Source organism: Peromyscus maniculatus, chromosome 9 (assembly GCF_049852395.1).
Source record: "Peromyscus maniculatus bairdii isolate BWxNUB_F1_BW_parent chromosome 9, HU_Pman_BW_mat_3.1, whole genome shotgun sequence".
NCBI lineage: Eukaryota > Metazoa > Chordata > Mammalia > Rodentia > Cricetidae > Peromyscus > Peromyscus maniculatus.
The window spans coordinates 66,550,019-66,568,888 of record NC_134860.1 but is presented as its reverse complement, the minus strand read 5'-3'; the positions used below and the strand labels follow the sequence as shown (position 1 = coordinate 66,568,888).

Below are 18,870 nucleotides of genomic sequence, written 5' to 3'. Positions count from 1 at the left end.
TACTGCTACCTCTGAAATTTTCTCCAAACCTCCTTACAACTGTGCATTCTGCATCAGTCCCCATGCCCTTCCAATGTCACTTGTCTAGCTTAGGTATTTTATTTTAATTCATGTTTTAAAAGACTTATTTACTTTTTCTGGGGGAGTGTTTTGTCTGCATGGCAGCTGAAGAGGTTGAGAAAGAGGGCATTAGATCCATGAGGCAAGTTCCAGTTAGTTGGGAACTACCACGTGGGTGCTGGGAACCGAACCTGGGTCCTCTACAAGAGCAACAAGTGCTCTTAACCACTGAGCCACCTCTCCAGCCCCTCTTGCTTTAGTTAAATACAGCTCAAAGAATTCTCAGTACTGAGTTCTAGCTTCTGCTCCACCAGAGCTGGAGTGTCACACTTAAGAGTTCATGGCACCTCTTAGAGATGGTCCATATAAACCTGAACATTAGTAAAGTAGTACTAAATTCTGTCATATCTATATTACGTCCAACTGATTCTTTTATTCGTGGAATAAATATGAATGTGGTGCTTGTAACACTGAAGCTGGTCTTTTTAAATTCAATCTATTACAGAAAGTAGTTCGACTAAGCACGCTTCATGACAATTTACACACTCTGGCATATGTGTGAGCACGTGTGCAACATGAGGTGTGCAGAGCAGCACGCAGCATCACCCTTGCCTTCAGAAGTTGGAAAGAGATGACACAGACTAGAAACACACTCTAATACTCACACATGTGCTATAACATTGTGTAATCTGAGATTGGCAGCTCTGATATTTATTCATGGCACATGTTAATGCTGCTTTTAGGCTGAAAAGCAAAATCCTGGAATTGGGAACTGGCACCATTGTGAACACAAGAGCAGAAGACATTTTGAAACTGACGATCGGTGCCTACCTTATCCCAGACTGACAGTAGCCGTTCCTGCTCCAATAAGGAACTGCTGGGATACTTCTTCCATTCTCTATTTTTTCTTAAATTAAAAATATTGGAATTGTATGTCTGCAATTTTGCTGCTCACTACCTAACTCTTTCATTGGTCGAGACCTGAGTCATGTATAAATATAACATTATTACAGAATGACAATTTTCCATCTGTCTTCATTCTATTATTTCCTGTCCCCACATTTCAAGGATTTTGTAACAAATCTTAAAGGCTAAAGTTCCTATCCAGCTGTCTTTTATCCAACCTTGACAGGCTTCTAAGAGATCAATAAGCTGTAGCGCATTCCTTAATGCATATATTAGCTATATTGGCAATAATGAAGTGCTTGGCAATTGCTTTTATGTTCATACATATATGCATATATATACAGCAGAGAGTTTTGATGGAAAACTGACATCCCAAGAAGTCTACACAGAGCAGTTGGCATCATGTGATTTGAGCATTCATCTCCCAAGTGAGCCTGGGTCTCGATATGTGACCTCAATTTTCTCAAATTTTATGCTGGGTATAAGAACTCAACAAAAATATCTCTGACATTAAGTAGGATCTGCATTCAGGATTTGATTTTTTTTTATTTTTTTAATTCTATTTTTTATTAAGAATTTTTTTATTCATTTTACATACCAACCACAGATTCCCCCCTCTCTTCCCTCCTCTCACTGCCTCCCCCAATCTTCCCCCCAACCCACCCTTCAGTCCCTCCCTCTGAAAAGGTAAGGCCTCCCATGGGGAGTCAGAAGGCCTGGTACATTCAGTTGAGACAGGATCAAGCCCTTCCCCCTGCATCAAGGCTATGCAAGGTGTCCCACCATAGGTAGTAGGTTCCAAAAAGCCAGCTCACATACCAAGGATAGATCCTGATCCTCTTACCAGGGGCCCCTTCAGCAGACCAAGCTACACAACTGTGTCACTTATGCAGAGGGCCTAGTCCAGTCTAAAGTTCATGAGTTCCTACTAGCTTGGTTCTGTTGTCTCTCTAAGCCTCCCTATCATGAGCAATGAAAGAGGTATCTTGATAGAGGGAGACATCATGGGGATAGGGAGAAACCTGGTCCTAGGGAAGTTCCCAGGAATTCACAAGGATGACCCCAGCTTAGACTACTAGCAATAGTGGAGAGGGTGCCTGAGCTGGTTGACACAGTAATCAGATTGGTGACTACCCTGTCATCATAGAGCCTTCTTCCAGTAACTATCGGAAGCAGATAAAGAGATCTACAGCCAAGCATCAGGCTGAGCTCCAGGAGTCCAGTTGAAGAGAGGGAAGAGGGATTCTATGAGCAAGTGGCATCAAGATCAGGATTTGATTTCTTGAACACTTAACTTTTTCTCAAAACTCTTTGCTATCCCAACTTATTTTGTTAAGAATTTCTTTACCTTGTGTCTATTTACTATTGGTAAGAGCACACCAACTGTGATTGCTCCTGCCAATATGGTGCCGCCCACCTATTGATGCTGCACATTCTTCACAAGTCTCCCGTGATAGAAGTGTTCGTGTTTATATCCAAACTCTTTCATTCTCCCAATAAATAAAGAAATCAAATGACTTTGTTTATCCTCGAATAGCTGCTTCTTCCAGTTTCTTCTCTGAATCCCCCCATCTCTTCACTCCATCTCTTGCCTCTTCTCTCCTTTTTGTTTATCCCTTCCACCAATGTCTTCAACTTTTCCTCCTCTACTACTCTGTTGCCATCAGTGTTTAGTTATCTCTGTCCTCTGCTCCTTGTCATTACTTTAATGATCTAATTCCATTTCCTTTCAGTCTGCTCACTCTTTCACTCAGTGTTAACTGACTTCTTCTACTATAATTCTGGAAACCAGTCATCACTAAGCTGAGAATCATTATCCATTTTATGATAAGTTCATCATAGTCTATAAGTCTTTGGGTATGTCATTCATCTTTTAAAATATATGCAATGTGATCATTTTAATCTCTAAAATCCAGCAATTATCTTTTGCTATCTTGTGCTTTTGTATACTGCATCACTATGGGCACACACATAAAAAGTAAATCCTTTGTACAATTACATTTGTCATTTACATTTTACAGTTGTCATTTAAAAAAAATCAGAATCATACTTCATCTAGTTGTCATTTTTTAAAAAAATCAGGATCATGCTTCATCAAGTTGTCATTTTAAAGAATCAGAATTATGCTTCAAATATATATCTGCTTTGACATGTGTGCCATTTTTAGATAAATATGAATTACTTCATATTGCAAAATATTGTTCTGTTTTCTTTTGCAGCGTTTATATACTATACTAACTTAAGCCTCTATAGTAGTGAATTGACCCAAAGTGGAGTGAGAAAATGATCATCAGTGCTTCTGAGTAATGAGATTTTTTCTTACTCAACATTATGCCCCGTGCATGTGGTATGGCAAGTTCAATAAGCTGATTGGTTGCTATGCTCTGCTATCTAACTCTTGCACTTCCCAGCTCCTCCCTGCACTATGAAACCGCAGCAGTGCCAAGGTCAGCAGCAATGTGATCTGTCAATCTTAACAGCCTCAGGAAACGGTGACTTTCTAGTATAAGGATGTAGCTAATCTGCAGAAGCAGAGTCCTGGGCCTGAGCAGTACTCCCCATGAGGGGGTATTGGGGGGGATGCAGTCTGCATGCACCATGCCAACACTGACTCTTGATCCCAAGTTTCAGAGAAATACAGGACCATTTATGGATCTGTTGTGTGTTCAGGACATGGGAGTGCCCAAGTACAGAAAACAGTCCACGGTTGCTTTCTGAATGGGGATTATAGGCAGTAAGTCCAGCTGAAATACTGTGATGACCATTTTGACTTTACAGATGAGGAAAATCAGCCATAACGAGGGTCAAACATTGTGTTCAGCATCACAAGCCTAAGGAGGGATATATGTCTCAGATTGAAACCAAGAAGTCTGGCTCCAGTCCTATGCTTTCTTATTTACAGTATTTCCAGAAAGATCTGTCAACAAAAATGTCAGGGTGCCAGTAACGAAGACTGCAACTAAGCAAAAACTAAATCGTTACCTTCAGAAGTAGCTCTTGTTTCTCTACTCTGCAAATGAGTTATTGAAGGTGATAGTTAAGCATCCACCTTGCTTTTTCCTTTAGAATCGGCAGTACAGGCTAACCTGAGGGCCCTGTTCAAAGAAGGAAAGTGGGGGAAAATTCTTCTTTGTAATTAAATGTCTCTGTAGGTAATTAGGTAATGCAAGGAGGCTAAAACTCGGGCACCCGTTTCCTTTGCTTTTTCTCTTTCCTTTTTTGCCATCCCAAAGCTTATCCTTGGCAGATGCTGCATAATAGCAGCAAAGCCACTCTAGAGGGAGTCCCTTACCCATTTCCTCAGCTCCAAAAGGAAGCCAGTTGTTAAGAAGAAATTAATTTATGCTAATGTCTCAAAACCCTGCCAAAACGTTCCTTGGGATCTCCATTAACATTTAATATATTCTAGCTGCATCAATATAAATTTCAGCATTGATGTAGTAATTGAAGATCTGCAATATCCTTTAAAGATTGCCTTTATATTAATCTGCTAATGGAAAGCAAGGTGAGCAGAGTGTTATTAGATGGAGCAATGTCAGCTACATACAAAGAATGTTCTAAGAAGCAAATGTATGGGAGTCGAAATTGCTCATATGACCTTCGCTAAGTGTTCAGATATTAGATATGATTGCTCTAATTCCAAGGCAATTTCCCTCAGAGAAACTAAGGTATATGGAAAATTTTGTTCAGGATTAGGGTCTGGCTATGATAGGATACCACTTGTCTACAGTTTTGATATATTAAGACAATATTCTACCTGTTTTAGAAGCATCTATTCCTGCTCTCCTAGCATTCAGCTGGTAGCACACTATGAGTTAGTAAAGTCCCAGTAATGACTAAATACTCTTAGAGAGCATTCTGCTGCTGTCTCCCTAATGAAGCACAGCATTCTGGGATTTCCTCCAAGCCATCAATTTTGAACAGTGACATTTCAAACATTAAGGCCTATAGAAGAAGATGGAGAAGGGGGTGATGGAAGAAGGCTTTGGTGTCCTTTCACGGATATCTCCATGTGGAGTAAGCCTGCTCCTTATAGGAAAGAAGAACAAGGACTGTACAGCATTGCCGACATTCCCGAACTGTCACTACTTTCCTAATTCTGCAGTGTGTGACATCATGAATTGCCCAAGGACCTATGCAGACCTAGATGATAATGTTCAAACAAACAATGCCAATGGAATCTTGTCTGGAAGTTACTTTCACTTATATCAATGTGTTTTAAACAAACTCATTGTTTCTTAAAGGCTCAGGATAGAAACTATTTTCCCTTCTCATGAAAAGTGATATCCATTGTCACTTAACAGCCTCCATAAACATGCAGAATAATGTGCTGGGAAGATGCTGTTAGTCGGCTACATGTCTCAGTTTCTTTTCCAGGTACTGTCATGAAATATTCTGTCAAAAGCGACTCAATGGAGAATGGTTCTTTCTGGCTCACAGGTCAAGAGTACAGTCTGTTAGAGTGGGTAAGTCAAGACAGTCGGAGCTTGAAGCAGTTGATCACATCACCTCCATTATCAGGAAGCAGAAAGCTGCTACTGAATGCTAACACTCAGCTCCCTTATTCCTTGCATACAGTCCAAGAACCCAGCAAGGAATGCCACAGTCCACAGTAGGCAATCTTCTCCTCTCTGTATAATCACCTACAGGCATACACAGAGGTCTGTCTTCCAGGTCATTCCAGATTTATATAGTTGACACTAAACATCCTATCAGAGGTTGGAGTGATAACTCAGTAATTAAAAGTGCATACTGCTCTAGTAGAGGACTCAAGTGTGGTTCCTGATGCCCATTCAGGGGGCTTACAACCACCACCTGTAACTTCAGCTCTAAGTGATCCTTCATCCTCTTCTTGATTCAAAGGGCACTGCACTCATGTACACATAACCCCTTCAAGCCCCCATACACATAGCAAAAATATAAAATAGATCTTAAGCATCATACTGAATTTTCCATCATTCTCTCAGAATGTCCATATTTATTTTTCTGAAAGTGAAAGTACAAGAAAAAGTTGAAAGAATTCAAGTATCTTAGTCATCCAGGAAAGGAAAAAGAGAAGATAATTTCTTGTGGAAGCAATGAGCCAGGAATGGCTAGCTTCTGACACCTCTCAGCAAGGTAGAGCCACAAAAGGACACAGATCTAGACAGGACATCCACAGAGAGCCAGGCCTGGGCAGAGCATGCCAAGGTCAAGAACTAAAGTTCCAGATCATCCAGCAAGAGTAAGTGCTTCAGGGCAGGGAGAGAATGCAGGGCAGGCTGGGCACAGGAATGGGGGGGAGGGGGAGGGCAGCCTGGGTCACCTGTCCTTATTCCATGCCTCCCTACTTGAATGTCCTGCCAGAAAATCCTAAGGCAGGAGAAGTTTGGTTTTTTTCTTAATACAACTAGCAAAACACAAAGCTACTATACTGGTCAGGACCACAAGATAAAGCCTAGCTGAAAAGCAATTCACAAAGCAGCACTCCACACATGGCTAGTCCTAGGAATAACCAAGGACCTGTCTAGAGCACACACTCCTGGGATTCTTGGAGATTCTGATGTGATAGATTGAAAGGGATCCAGGAATGAGGTTTCCATCCTCAAAGTGACTCTAGAGCCTGATAGGGTGAGGGAGGGGGCAATACAGAACTATGAGCTTTGCTGTGCTGCAAGTCTACTTGCCATGCACCTGAGGCAAGGATTTTAATACTTCAGATGTTCAGCTGCTTCGTGTATAAAGCATGAGAGCTAAATTGCCTCCTAATGCCTGGGCACGTGGGGGGTTCAGTGGTTAAGAGAGTTTGCTACTGTTTCAGAGGACCTGGGTTTGGTTCCCAACACCCATACAATGGCTTACAACCAGCCCTAATTCCAGTTCCAGGCCATCTGATGCACTCTTCTGAACTCTGCAAGCACTAGGCACCCACATGGAGCACAGAGTTGCATGGAGGCAAAACACTCACAAGCATAGTACAAAATGCATTAATTGTCTTCTAACATTGACCTCTCCCGCCATGAACACGGAGGGACCTGAACTTGGTAACCACCTCTGTCTGTAGATTCCCTCATGGTATTCTAGATGTTAAGACTTGGTATACGACAGAAAACTCCCAGCTGTTCAGACAGAAGACTGTCACTTGCTTTACAAAGAATAATCTTGAAACTTTCAAATGGATAGGAAATAGGAATAACTAAGGAGAGACCAAATGTCAGACTGCATTTGCTAAGTACAAGCACTACCAGAGGAACCCTACACACCAGGCAAGATAGAGAAGACTGAAGAAGGATATGTTGACATGTACAGCATGACCAGCATGTTACAGTCCTGAACCAGTGGTTTCCAGGGCGGCTCCGATATCTAGTAGTAACAGCTGCCCCATCATAGTGATACAGTGGTCACCATCTCACCCTGGAGAACACACATTTGGAGAGGCTTTGACGTATTCAAAGACAAAAATACTGAAGACATGTGCAGTGATTTCACTTCTGAATTCAACTCAAGCTCCTATCTTATCAACAACGGCTGGCTTCTAACCAACAGCTTCCCATTTCATCATGCAGACCATCTTAGAACCCTAAGTTTGTTGAAAGAGAGACTCCATGGGGAAATGATTGCACCCCAGTACCTGCCTTAATTTGGAGAAGTCTATGCCAGTGAGGCAAACCCCAGTGTGTTGAACTCGAGGGGAGAGATTGTGATCTAGCTCTGATCAACAAAGTATTTGATGGGGAAAAAAAATGTTCTCACTCTCAACCCTGAACAACAATAAATATTGTTTTTCAACATATTTCTATAATGCCTGATCATGAGGATGGAAGCCTGGGAAAAAGGCAGACTCGTGAAAGATCACAAAGTAGAAAGGAGTGAGAAATCTGGGCCCTTGATGATGTCATTGAGCTGCTGAACTGAGCACCCAGGAAGCTGTCCTACTCTACACTCTTATTATGTAGTATAACAAATGTCCGTGGCATTTGTAAACTGGGTTACATGTTAATTGCAAGTGGAAACATCCTGAGAGACATAAACTGCATGGTAGGAGATAAAACAGATGAAGCACCAGATCAGGATGGTGGAGAGAGAACACCATGTCGGTTTATGAGCAATTCAAATGGCATGGACATGAGGACTCCACCTGTAGAAGCATGCATACACACATGGGGTTTTCAAAACAGCGTCTGAAGAACACGGCAGAGTCAAGTACTCTCCTAACTTTATCAGTTCATGTCCCAAAGTCTCACAAGACTCCCTTACATGGGCTGCTCATTAAAATTGTGAGAAAGCTTAAAAATACCAAAGCTCAGGCCATCCCTGGAGATTCTGACTTAATTGGTCCAGGAACTTCAACATAGATTTTTAAAAGCTCCCAAGGTAGTTTTCTAACAGGCAGGCCAGGTCAGGAGTGCCTTGTCAATACCTTTCTGCAGAAAACAAGCAAAAGACATTGTTTCAAATGCCGGGCTGCCTCAGGGGATAATCCAGGCTTGGCCAGATCACACTGGATGCACAAGATCTCCTTTCCCTAGGAATATTCTGTTGTTGTAAAGAATAGGGAGCTGGGCAGTGGGAGCAGAAGTCAGAGTTACAAAACCTCAGGCCACTCGGGGTTCTGCCGCTTTTGGGTAACAAAGGAGAAGCTGCAATCTTTTTTCGGGTCTCTTCGGTTACTTGGAATTGTGTGAAATCATGGACGGACCCTGGCCAGTCAAGTTGCCCCTTGTACATACGACATGTATTTTCTGCCAGGACACTGTAAGGACCAGTCCAGTGACTTGTGTGAGATGGTTTGCGAACAGCAAAGTGTCCTTCCTGTCTGAGGTGTTGTGCTTAGTGAGTGAGCAGGTACAACATTAGTCATTTCCAGAGTGCCGCCCACTGCTTAGTCGGGGCTTGGAGCGCTGCAGTTGTTCAGGGTTTCTGTCTTTTCCGCTCATTAGATCCTTTTGGTGGGGAAGGACAGGAATCATCGCCGCATTGACTTCCTTCACATTTTAATTTAAGCTGTCTGCAGTGCGAAGTGGCCATCAGGAATTTTTAAAACCCTTCTGCCTTCCTCACCGGCAACTGAGGACCTCCAAATCCAGATCCATCTAAACCGTGGTGTTCTGTAAGCCATTTCCTCTTTCCTATTTGTTCCAAGAGCCTCGGCTCTGACCTCCTGTTGGACCCTGAGTCCCAGCCAGCTGTGATACCCAATTGCCTTACAGAGCACAGCTCAGGGACTTGGCCCTGAATGCCTAGCTGCTTTATGACGTCAGCTCTGGAATCAGGTGAGAGCTTTGTCCTCTGAGTCATGATCCTCTGGGATGAGGTTACCACTTGCACCTCCCAGTCCCAGATGCCTCCCACTCAGTTTATTCCATTGACAAACTGCTGAGGCGGCTCCTACCTGGGCCCTCTGGGATGTGTGGATCTGATCCACTCACCGCCTGCAGGTCATTTAGAGGCAGGGCAGCAAATGGCTGGTGTGGGGGTGGGGGAGGGGGTGTTCTTCCTATCCCAATTGTCCTATCTGCTGTTACATTTACGGCCTTAGGAAACCACTCCAGGATCATCACCCACTCTTGGAATTAGAGGCATAAATAAGGGCAGGAAGACCAGTTCTCACTCAGGTGGAGTCTGGTGCCACCTTTTCACTGGAACTTCATATAGATGGGCGGGGCTTGAAAGAGCTGCTGACCGCCCAGTGTGGTTTAGGGCTGTGAGATCTTCTTTCGGGAAAGACACATACTGGAGAACCCTGTCACTGGTTAGGGAAAACAGGAGACCTGCAATCCTCTGCAGCACTGAGAAGGGCTGTCTCAAATCACTGCTGGCAGCTATCCCCCTGCCTCAATACCCAGACATTCTGTGTCTTGCTCCTCAGTTAATAGTTTTCCTGTTATTGTGGTTATGGGTCTTCAGATCATTAAGTCACTCACGGAACTGTGAACTCCCAAATGGCAGAGCATAGTTTTACTTCACCTTAGGGTCAGATGGGAGCTGATGAGCACCAAGTCTGGGTAACAATGGACGACGAGCGGATGAACTGTGAATAAACTAAAGAGGATTTGAAAGGATGAATGTTTCAGAAAGCATCTCCCTCTGTGTTTGGAGGAGCACTCTCTGTGACCACAGCACAACACTTCTTCAGCAAGCTGGTCCTCTACCCTTCTCTCCTTAAGTGAGCAGATGTGCTTGGCCCCTGCTTCTCTCCGGGACACAGGATGAGTTTTCTGTCGGTTCTCACTGGGATGCAACTCTTCCAGAGCACTCCACTGTGGTGCCTCCACCCTCCGGGCAAAGACTCTCTTTGTTTGTGTCATGTACTGTTTTCAATGGTTCCCTCTGTTCATCCGCAGCAGAAACAGGCTGTAGCTGACAGCACCCCTTTGTGACGTTGCTGCTTCAGGATGACATCTATGAGGGATGCTCTGGTCCCCACCGGCGATGCACAAAGGTTGGGGAAACCAGATTTCTGGGAGGAGTGACAGACTGCACATTGAGATACTCTCAACAAACAATGTCATCTAGAATCATCTCAAGAACAATGATACTCTATGCAGAGACCTCTAGAAATTTACTATCTGTGATATTTGTAGCAGAGTAAACACCATGTATAATAAAAGAACTCCTTTTATTGATAGCTGCTTCATTTAAAGGGTTCGCTTTCCCCTTAAGTTTCGAAAACAACAGCATTTTATTCTTAAATAAAAATGGTGATGAAAGACAGCTACACTGCTCACATTTGTTTGTGATCAAGTGGGTTCTGCATAGCCCCAAACATCTAAGCCTAGGCTGTTCTCCAGTGGGATATACTTTCCAGGATGCACCCTGCACCCCCAACCTGAACTTGACTTTGCTGTGTGTCTGTTTTCCCAGGTGGCATTAAGTGACCCTACATGATTCTTTTCAACCTTCAGGTAAAGAAACAAGGACCTTGAAGTTTTATGTAACATTCTGACTCAACTTAGATACCTCATCTGCCCCAAAAGAATTTGAGGTGGCTTAAAATTCAAACATATATACGGATTGTCAAACAAATGTTTAAAAATGGGAGAAAAATAGATAAACAAGCCAGGCAAGCCAATGGACTGTTATAAAGTACAAATATTCCCCGTTTTGTTCTCTGCCCCTAGGGCAGAAGGAGAACCATGAGAAATTAGTGCACTCTTGTTACTGGAGAGGAAAAGGGAGAGAATTCTAGGAGAATTCTAGGAGAAGCAGAGTCCTTTTGAACATGGTTGTAAAACTGAAATGGAATTTTTTTATAAGAGACCTTGAAAATTGGCAATGACCTTGACAACAGATTTTATGACAGATTTTACTGCAAATACAGCAAAATGAATTTCATATGGTGCTTTGTTTATCACTTACAAATTTTAAGCTACAGGGTGTTTTTAAGAACTGTAGGTTTCAGTTTTCTCTCCGTGGACTGGATCATGGAAGCTGTATAAAACTGTAAAGTAGTTATTATCACATGTTTTCAAATTTAAAACAATGGAAATTAAGTGTGGTTAAGAAGTCTCCCCATATCATACAAAGGACAAAGCTGGGACTTGAGCCCACATTTAATGTTTTAAATTCTGAAGACAAGATGCGAAATATAATTACATTAAGGCAATTTGGTAAATTGTCGAAAGCACATTCTTCCAATGATCTGACAGAAGCCAGCAACACAGTTTTAATCTTGAGAAAATGAATAGTATAAGCCATTTTTCTTGAGAAGTATTCTGCTGAGTTGGACTTCTGATAAAATCTAAGTAGCATATACTTGCAGCTGTATACTATCAATAGGCACTGGTCCACAATAGCCTAAAACCCTATTAGAGATCAAAGTTCTGGGCTATAGGACAACCAGGCTACAGGATTATAACTCTGTTTTTTTCCTCACTCATATCCACCACTTCCCAACAAGATCACAGTCTTGTTGTCAAAAAAAGTATTCCACATTCTTATCCTTTAACTATTTCTTGAAGTCAAGGGTTAGCATTTCCTGAGTGAGTGTGTGTGTTTGTGTGTGTGTGTGTGTGTGTGTGTGTGTGTGTGTGTGTACATGAGCAGATCCAGACAAGAGGTTGATACCCAGTGTCTTCCTCTGTTGCTCTCCACATTGTTTTTGAGACAGGATCTCTCCCTGAACCTGAAGTTCACTGTTTCATCTAAGCGTTGGCTAACAAGCCCCGGGATCTATTTGCTCCTTACTTCACAGCACTGGGATTCCAGGTGGTTTCTACCATGCCCCACTTTCATGCAGCTACTGAGGATCTGGACTCAGGTCCTTGTGCTTGCAAAGCAAACACTTTGCCCCCTGGGCCATCTCCCTAGCTCTTGGGACACTGACATTGTAACCTGATATAGAATACTCCCTCTGGGTCTGATGCTGGTCAAGAGATGGTATGGCTGGAACCTGGGAGAAACTCATGGAATGGGATGATGTAACATTCCTTCCGGATTGTTTGCTGCACTGAAGGCGAGCCGAGGCTATCCTCAAGAGACACACACCACACAGAGATAAATTCCCACTGTCTCAACGATCTATTTTATTTTCCAGGTGCAGTAGCTTATGTCCCACAAACACTGACTTCCGGTTCTCAGCAGTGTCCCCGAGGCACTGAAACTTAATGAACTCAGCTGTGACTCATTCAAATGGCACTCAAATAAAGGTTTGGCTGGAAAACACTAAATCTCTTCCACAAGGGTAAAAAAAGAACAACAACCAAAAAAGATGAAGAAGAAGGTTAGAAAATAGTCAATTTATTCTCAGTAACCAAGTCAAAGGCTTTGAAATATGTGTGTGTATGTGTTATATGTAATACATATTATACATGCACATGCATATCTGTGTTATCAAATTCAAAGAAACAAAAAGACTGGTTCATACTGAGAGAAGTAAGCGTGAATAGAATATTCATAAACTCTGTACATTGAATTTAACACACACATGCACCTAAATTATTTCTTTTAAATGTTTTCAAACAGCCAAGGGAAACCATGCTGGAAGAAAATGCAGGAAACAGTAGTATCAACATGAAATAAAGAATATCAATAAAGATATATAAATGACAGAGTGAAGGAGAAATTGTGCAGTTTAACAGTACAAATTAGATGAAATTCCATCAGAGAAGACCAACAGCACATTGGGCAGGAAGAAGAAAGACAGATGAAACTGAAGATCTGTCCATTCAAAGGAATGACAGAATAGTGAAGAAAGCTTTAAGAGATTGTGGGGCTCCATAAAATATACCATCTGCACATAATAGGAGATTCAAAAGAAAGAAGCTGAAAAGCAACAAAGCATATTTGAATAAATAATAATGGTCACATGTGGGAGCCCGTTCTTGGGTTCCTCGTGGCTTTACCCAGCAGATCCGAATAGAGGATGATCAGGACCACGGGCCTGAGTGCAGGTGTCTGAGATGGTCTGCACTTGGCTGTACTGGGGGAGGAGGTCTTTTGCTCCACCCCTTGGCATCTCTATAAAAACCCTGGGCCAGAGACAGTCGGGGCCCGTTGGAATAGGTTCCAGGCCCTCTTGAGGCTATCCTTTATTTTCTATCTGTTTATCTCCACAAGATTCTCCGCTATAAATCCTTCTATCTAATATTTCCTGCTGATCGCACTCAAGAAAACTCTGGGAAGCTGTGGGGGTGGTGGGTAAACGCCCCACAGTCACAGACTTCCATTTTTAAGTTGGGTTATATGTTTTCTTGATGATTTTTAGTTTGTGATAGCTTGAATGTAATTGGCTCCCATAATCTCAAAGGGAGTGGCATTATTAGGAGGTGTGACCTTGTTGGAGGAAGTGTGTCACCTTGGGGACAGGCTTTGAGGTCTCCTGTGTTCAAGCTACACTCAGTGACAGGGTTGCTTCTGCTGCCTGCAGATCTAGATGTAGAACTCTCAGCTCCTTCTCCAGCACCATGTCTGCCAACATGCTGCCATGTCCTGCCATGAATGATAACGGACTAAACCTCTGAACTGTAAACCATACAAATTAAAAACATTTTCCTTTATAAGAGTTGCCATGGGGGCTGGAGAGATGGCTCAATGGTTAGAGCACTGGCTGCTCTTCCAGAGCTCCTGAGTTCAATTCCCAGCAACCACATGGTGGCTCACAACCATTTGTAATGAGATCTGGCATGCAGGCAGAACACTGTATATATAGTAAATAAATAAACCTTAAAAAAATTGTTTAGGCTGGGTGGTGGTGGTGCATGCCTTTAATCCCAGCACTTGGGAGGCAGAGCCAGGCGGATCTTTGTGAGTTCGAGGCCAGCCTGGTCTACAGAGTGAGATCCAGGAAAGGCGCAAAGCTACACAGAGAAACCCTGTCTTGAAAAACCAAAAAAGAAAATTAAAAAAAAAAAAAAAAAAAAAAAAAAAGAGTTGCCATGGTCATGGTGTCTCTTTACAGCAGTAAAATCCCTAAGACGTTCTTTATATATTTTGGATATTAGCACTCTATCAGATGTGTAATTGGTTAAAAAAAAAAATTCCCACGCTAGGCTGCTGCTTTGTTCAAATGAGAGTGTCCTTTGCAGGGCAGAGGTGTCTCCATTTCATGGGGTCCCGTTTATTAATCTTAAGTCTTAGTGCCTGTGCTGACAATCTTCCGTTTAGGAAGTCTTTTCCTGTGCCAATGTGTTTAAGCCTATTCCCCATTTTCTCTTCCAACAGGTTTGGTGTACCCAGTTTTACGTTGAGGTCTTTGAATCATTTGAACTCCAGTTTTGTACAGGGTGATAAGAACAGATTTATTTGCATTCTTCTACAGGCAGCCAACCATCCAGTTAGACCTGCACCATTTGTTGACAATATTATCTTTTTCCAGTGTGTGTTTCTGGTTTCTTTGTCAAAAATCATGTGCCCAATGATATGGGGATCTATGTCTGGGTCTTCTATCCAATTCCATTCATCAACATGCCTATTTTTGTGTCAATACCATACTGTTTTGGTTGCTCTATCTCTGTTCTACTCCACTTCTTAGTAGACTCTTTGCAGGTCCCATTTCTTTGTGTCCATACTCACAAGTTTGAAGAGCTCATGGTTTCAGGCATGGGGAACATAGAGTTCACTTCTGTCAGAGGTCTCTGAAATTCAGGATTTTCTTCAATTCCTATCACTATAATGAGAAATTCTGGTTTGTATGTGGGTCATTGCCTCTTCTCTGAGTTCCGTGTTTTGGAGGGCGGGACTGTGTTTGGAAATATTTGCATTCTGCTGGCTGAAAATGTTGCAGTTTTTATTACTCTAAAGCATGATACGGGGTATTTATTATGCTTACCCTAGGTCTTTGATACTGTTTACAGCAAATGTATGAGCAATGAGAAGAGAATAATATTTCTCATCCCCAAGTAAATCAGGGAAGAAGAAAGTTCCAGAAGCATTTTGGAAACTGAAAGGGATAAATCTCAACTACATCCAAAAAATGAGAATAAACTCATAACAATGTGCCAAGGGCTAATAAACAAACATTCCCCTGGAAGGCATGTTCTCCTTCTTTCTCCTAATTAATTATCTTTGGTGTTTAACACCAATTTCTACAAGCTAGATTTTATCTGCAACTGCTAGAATCAATGTGTTTTGTCACTGCCAAGCATTATTCTTTTCAGCTACTACAAGGAAACAAAGCTTTAAAAATCCCTCAATATCTGTGTTTGAATGTCTCGCTGCTCATTTTATGTACTTCTATTTGGAAACACTATTCGTGTTCTCTCTGATTGTTTCTCCAATGCTTTGTCTTTTGTGAAAAGATTTCAGTTTCAGACACAGCCAGTAAGCCACGTTTCAATAACCAAATGGACACACTAAATTTATTAGTGGGATAATTTTAGGTAAGGTAGGTTTTATAACTAGTAGATATATTATTTCACATTCTGTGTTAAAAATCAATTAACCTAGAAGGACATAGCCATGAACAGCATGTCTCCATCCACCTGTGAGCTTTTAATTCTCCAGGTATTTTTTTGCTCACAAACACATTTCTTATTTACTATTTTCAAAGTTTACTCAGTTATAGTACCATAGGTGCACATTTTTCTTGCTTATGTGTACTCACAAATATGATCAACATATTTATTTTTCACCTACTATGTATCATATAAATGATTCCATCATACATTTTCATAAGCCAAGTTATCACTCTGTATTAAAAAATCCATGGTTTATGGGGCTTTAGAAATGACTCAATGGTTAAGAGTATATATCGCTCTTCTAGAGAGCCAGAATTTGATTCCCAGAACATACATGGTGGTTCACAACTGTCCATAACTCCATTTCCATGGGATCCTTTTCTGGCCTCCATCATCCCCAGGCATGCAGATGTTCACATACATACAGAGATACACATATACTACAACTAAATAAGTCTTTTATTTAATGAATTAATTAAAAACCCACAGTTGACTCAATGATTTCTTATTAATGGGTTTCTACAATTAAAATTTCATTGAAATTTCAAATTTAGAAATTAATTTCATATTTCAAAATTTAAACTTTGACTTAAAATTTTTGGCTTAAATAAATTGTGCCCATTTATTTAAAAGAAAGTGTTTTCTTAAGTAATAACAGCGTAAGATAGAAGTAGATTGTGAGGTATATAAGAACACAGGCAGTTTCTAGCAGAAGGTCTGGGCATCAACATTTACATCAGTACAAGAAACTGAGCAAACTGTCCTTACCTCCATGAAAGGCTTGAGATCAGAGGACAAGCTACTACTCTGCAGACAGAGGAGAAAAACAGATACCTAACTGTAGCAGAGACTGTCCTAGCCTGAGAGGAAGCCGCTGGGGCCATTATCTGACAAATCCCAGCTGTCAGATGGTTAGCTTGCCAGGAACTGGCTGTGGCCTAGCAAGAGCATCAGGAACTCCAGGGAAAGGAATGGTTTTTAATTTTCATTGGTTTTTACCTCCAGCATCCCTATCATAAACTCATGAAGAGTCATGAAAAAACAGTCTAGTCTCCCTGGAAGAAGAAAAGAGTAACTCTCAAATTTACCAAGATAATTTCCTGATGACGTCACCTACAAGGGAGAAGATCTACCTTCTGTCTACTGTAGACAGGACTTCTCCTATCACCTAAAGGGAAGGAGGAAGAACTGAGCAGCCCTTGTGAAAGTTGTAACTCAGAATCATACACTCAACAGACCAAGAATATGTGTGCAGGTGTATGTGTGTGTATGTATATGTGTGGATGTCTGTAGCCCAAGCTTGTCACACATATGGCAATGCATCCTCTCTCCTCAACCTCCCAAGTACTGGGGTTACAGTTTGTGCCACCATGCCCAGCTTTAATTGTGTGTTTATTACTTACTTGGGTGAGTATCTTCTTCTGTAAATTCTGTAAACCTTTTCCCCACTTTTATTGAACATATGGTCTTATTTGGGAAATGAAGAATTCCTTACAGGTTCTAGACAAATGTTCTTCCTTAAGTGTTTGTAGTAAAATCAGCTGTCAGGTGTGTGGCTTCCGTTTTTGCTTTAAGTCTCTGCAAGAGAAGAAGTTTGAGCTTGTATATATTACAACAAACTTTTCTTTCCTGTTTGGAGGTTCTGCATTCTATATAAGGAATCTTAGTCCATCCAAAGGCAGGAAATGCCCTCCCATTTCTCCGGGAAGTCTATTTTTGATGTTTATGATCATTTGTAAGCCTGAAGTCAGATTATACTCCATCTGAAGCCTGGGGTGAGTCTCCCCATGTTTCATCATTTCTGGAAAGGTTGCATGCTCCCACTAGGTCACCTTGCACCTATGCCTACCTTTACATTTGCGGATTAGTTTTACAGTGCTATTAGGAATTATCTTGGTAAAGTGATGGTAGTAGGTATGGATTATCTTCTGAGATCCATAACCTGATTAGTGGGCTAGGTTTCCAGTATCAGGCCTGCTTTCTTTACTTTGAGAGAGCCTTGAGTCCAATTAGACAACTGTATATAAGTGTATATAAGATGTAAGTGCTACTAGTGCACCTTTAGGGATATCTTGCCATGATGGTTTGAATAGGTATGGCCCCCATAGACTCATGTGTTTGAATGACTGGCCCATAGGGAGTGGCATTATTAAGAGGTGTGGCCTTGTGGCTTTGAGGTCTCATATATGTTCAAGCCATGCCCAGTGTGCCAGTTTCTCCTTCTGCTGCCTATAGATCAAAATGTAGAACCCTCAGCACCTTCTACAATACCATGTCTGCCTGAACGCCTCAATGTCCCACCATGATGATAATGAACTAAACCTCTGAAACTGTAAGCCAACCCCAATTAAAGGTTTGCTTATAACAGTTGTCATGGTCATGGTGTGTCTTCAGAGCAATAGAAATCCTAACTAAGACATTTGCCATGCCCGTCATTGTTAGAGTTCACTGGTATCATAACAGGATAGGACTGCTGATTTCTTCTGTCCCTTGGAAGTTTACATAGTGCTTTCTGGTGCTGTGAAAGCTTGACCACAGGAAGGAGGCTTTCAGCTCAGGTTCAGCTCAAATAGTCGACCATCTGGTCCAAAGTGTGTTGTCTTTAACAATAGAGAAGTTCTGGGAGGCAACCAAGGACAATAGCAAAAAACTATAGTGTTTGGAGAACCATTTGGACTACCCTGGTCAACAACTCAAATGAAGGTTCCTCATGACTGGTATTAAGATTTTTATCAGGTGATCTATGACTCTTGTGGGGATCATTGTCAGATTAAGGGGCATAATCTCATAGATATAGATGTATGTATGTATGTATGTATATATATATATGTATGTATGTATAACTTAGAGAGGAGGGAGAGAGATTATAATTCTGGGTAAATATAAAATAATACACTTCCATGAGGCTTTATCTTCAGTGTTATTTGTCCCTTCTCCCTCTCTCTTATACTTAATTTCTGTGACATTACAGAAGTCACTTCTAAAACCTGTTTTATAATACCCATCGTGAAAGTTCATTCTTACCTTC

At 41.6% G+C, this 18,870-nt stretch overlaps 1 long non-coding RNA gene across 1 annotated transcript; it reads left to right on the top strand.

Moving 5' to 3' along the window:
- The first annotated feature begins 5,148 nt into the window (after positions 1-5,148).
- LOC121832338 (uncharacterized) lies at positions 5,149-10,659 on the top strand. The gene is made up of 2 exons (XR_013042501.1): positions 5,149-9,218; positions 9,918-10,659. It is a non-coding gene; the product is annotated as an uncharacterized LOC121832338 (long non-coding RNA).
- Positions 10,660-18,870: the final 8,211 nt, after the last annotated feature.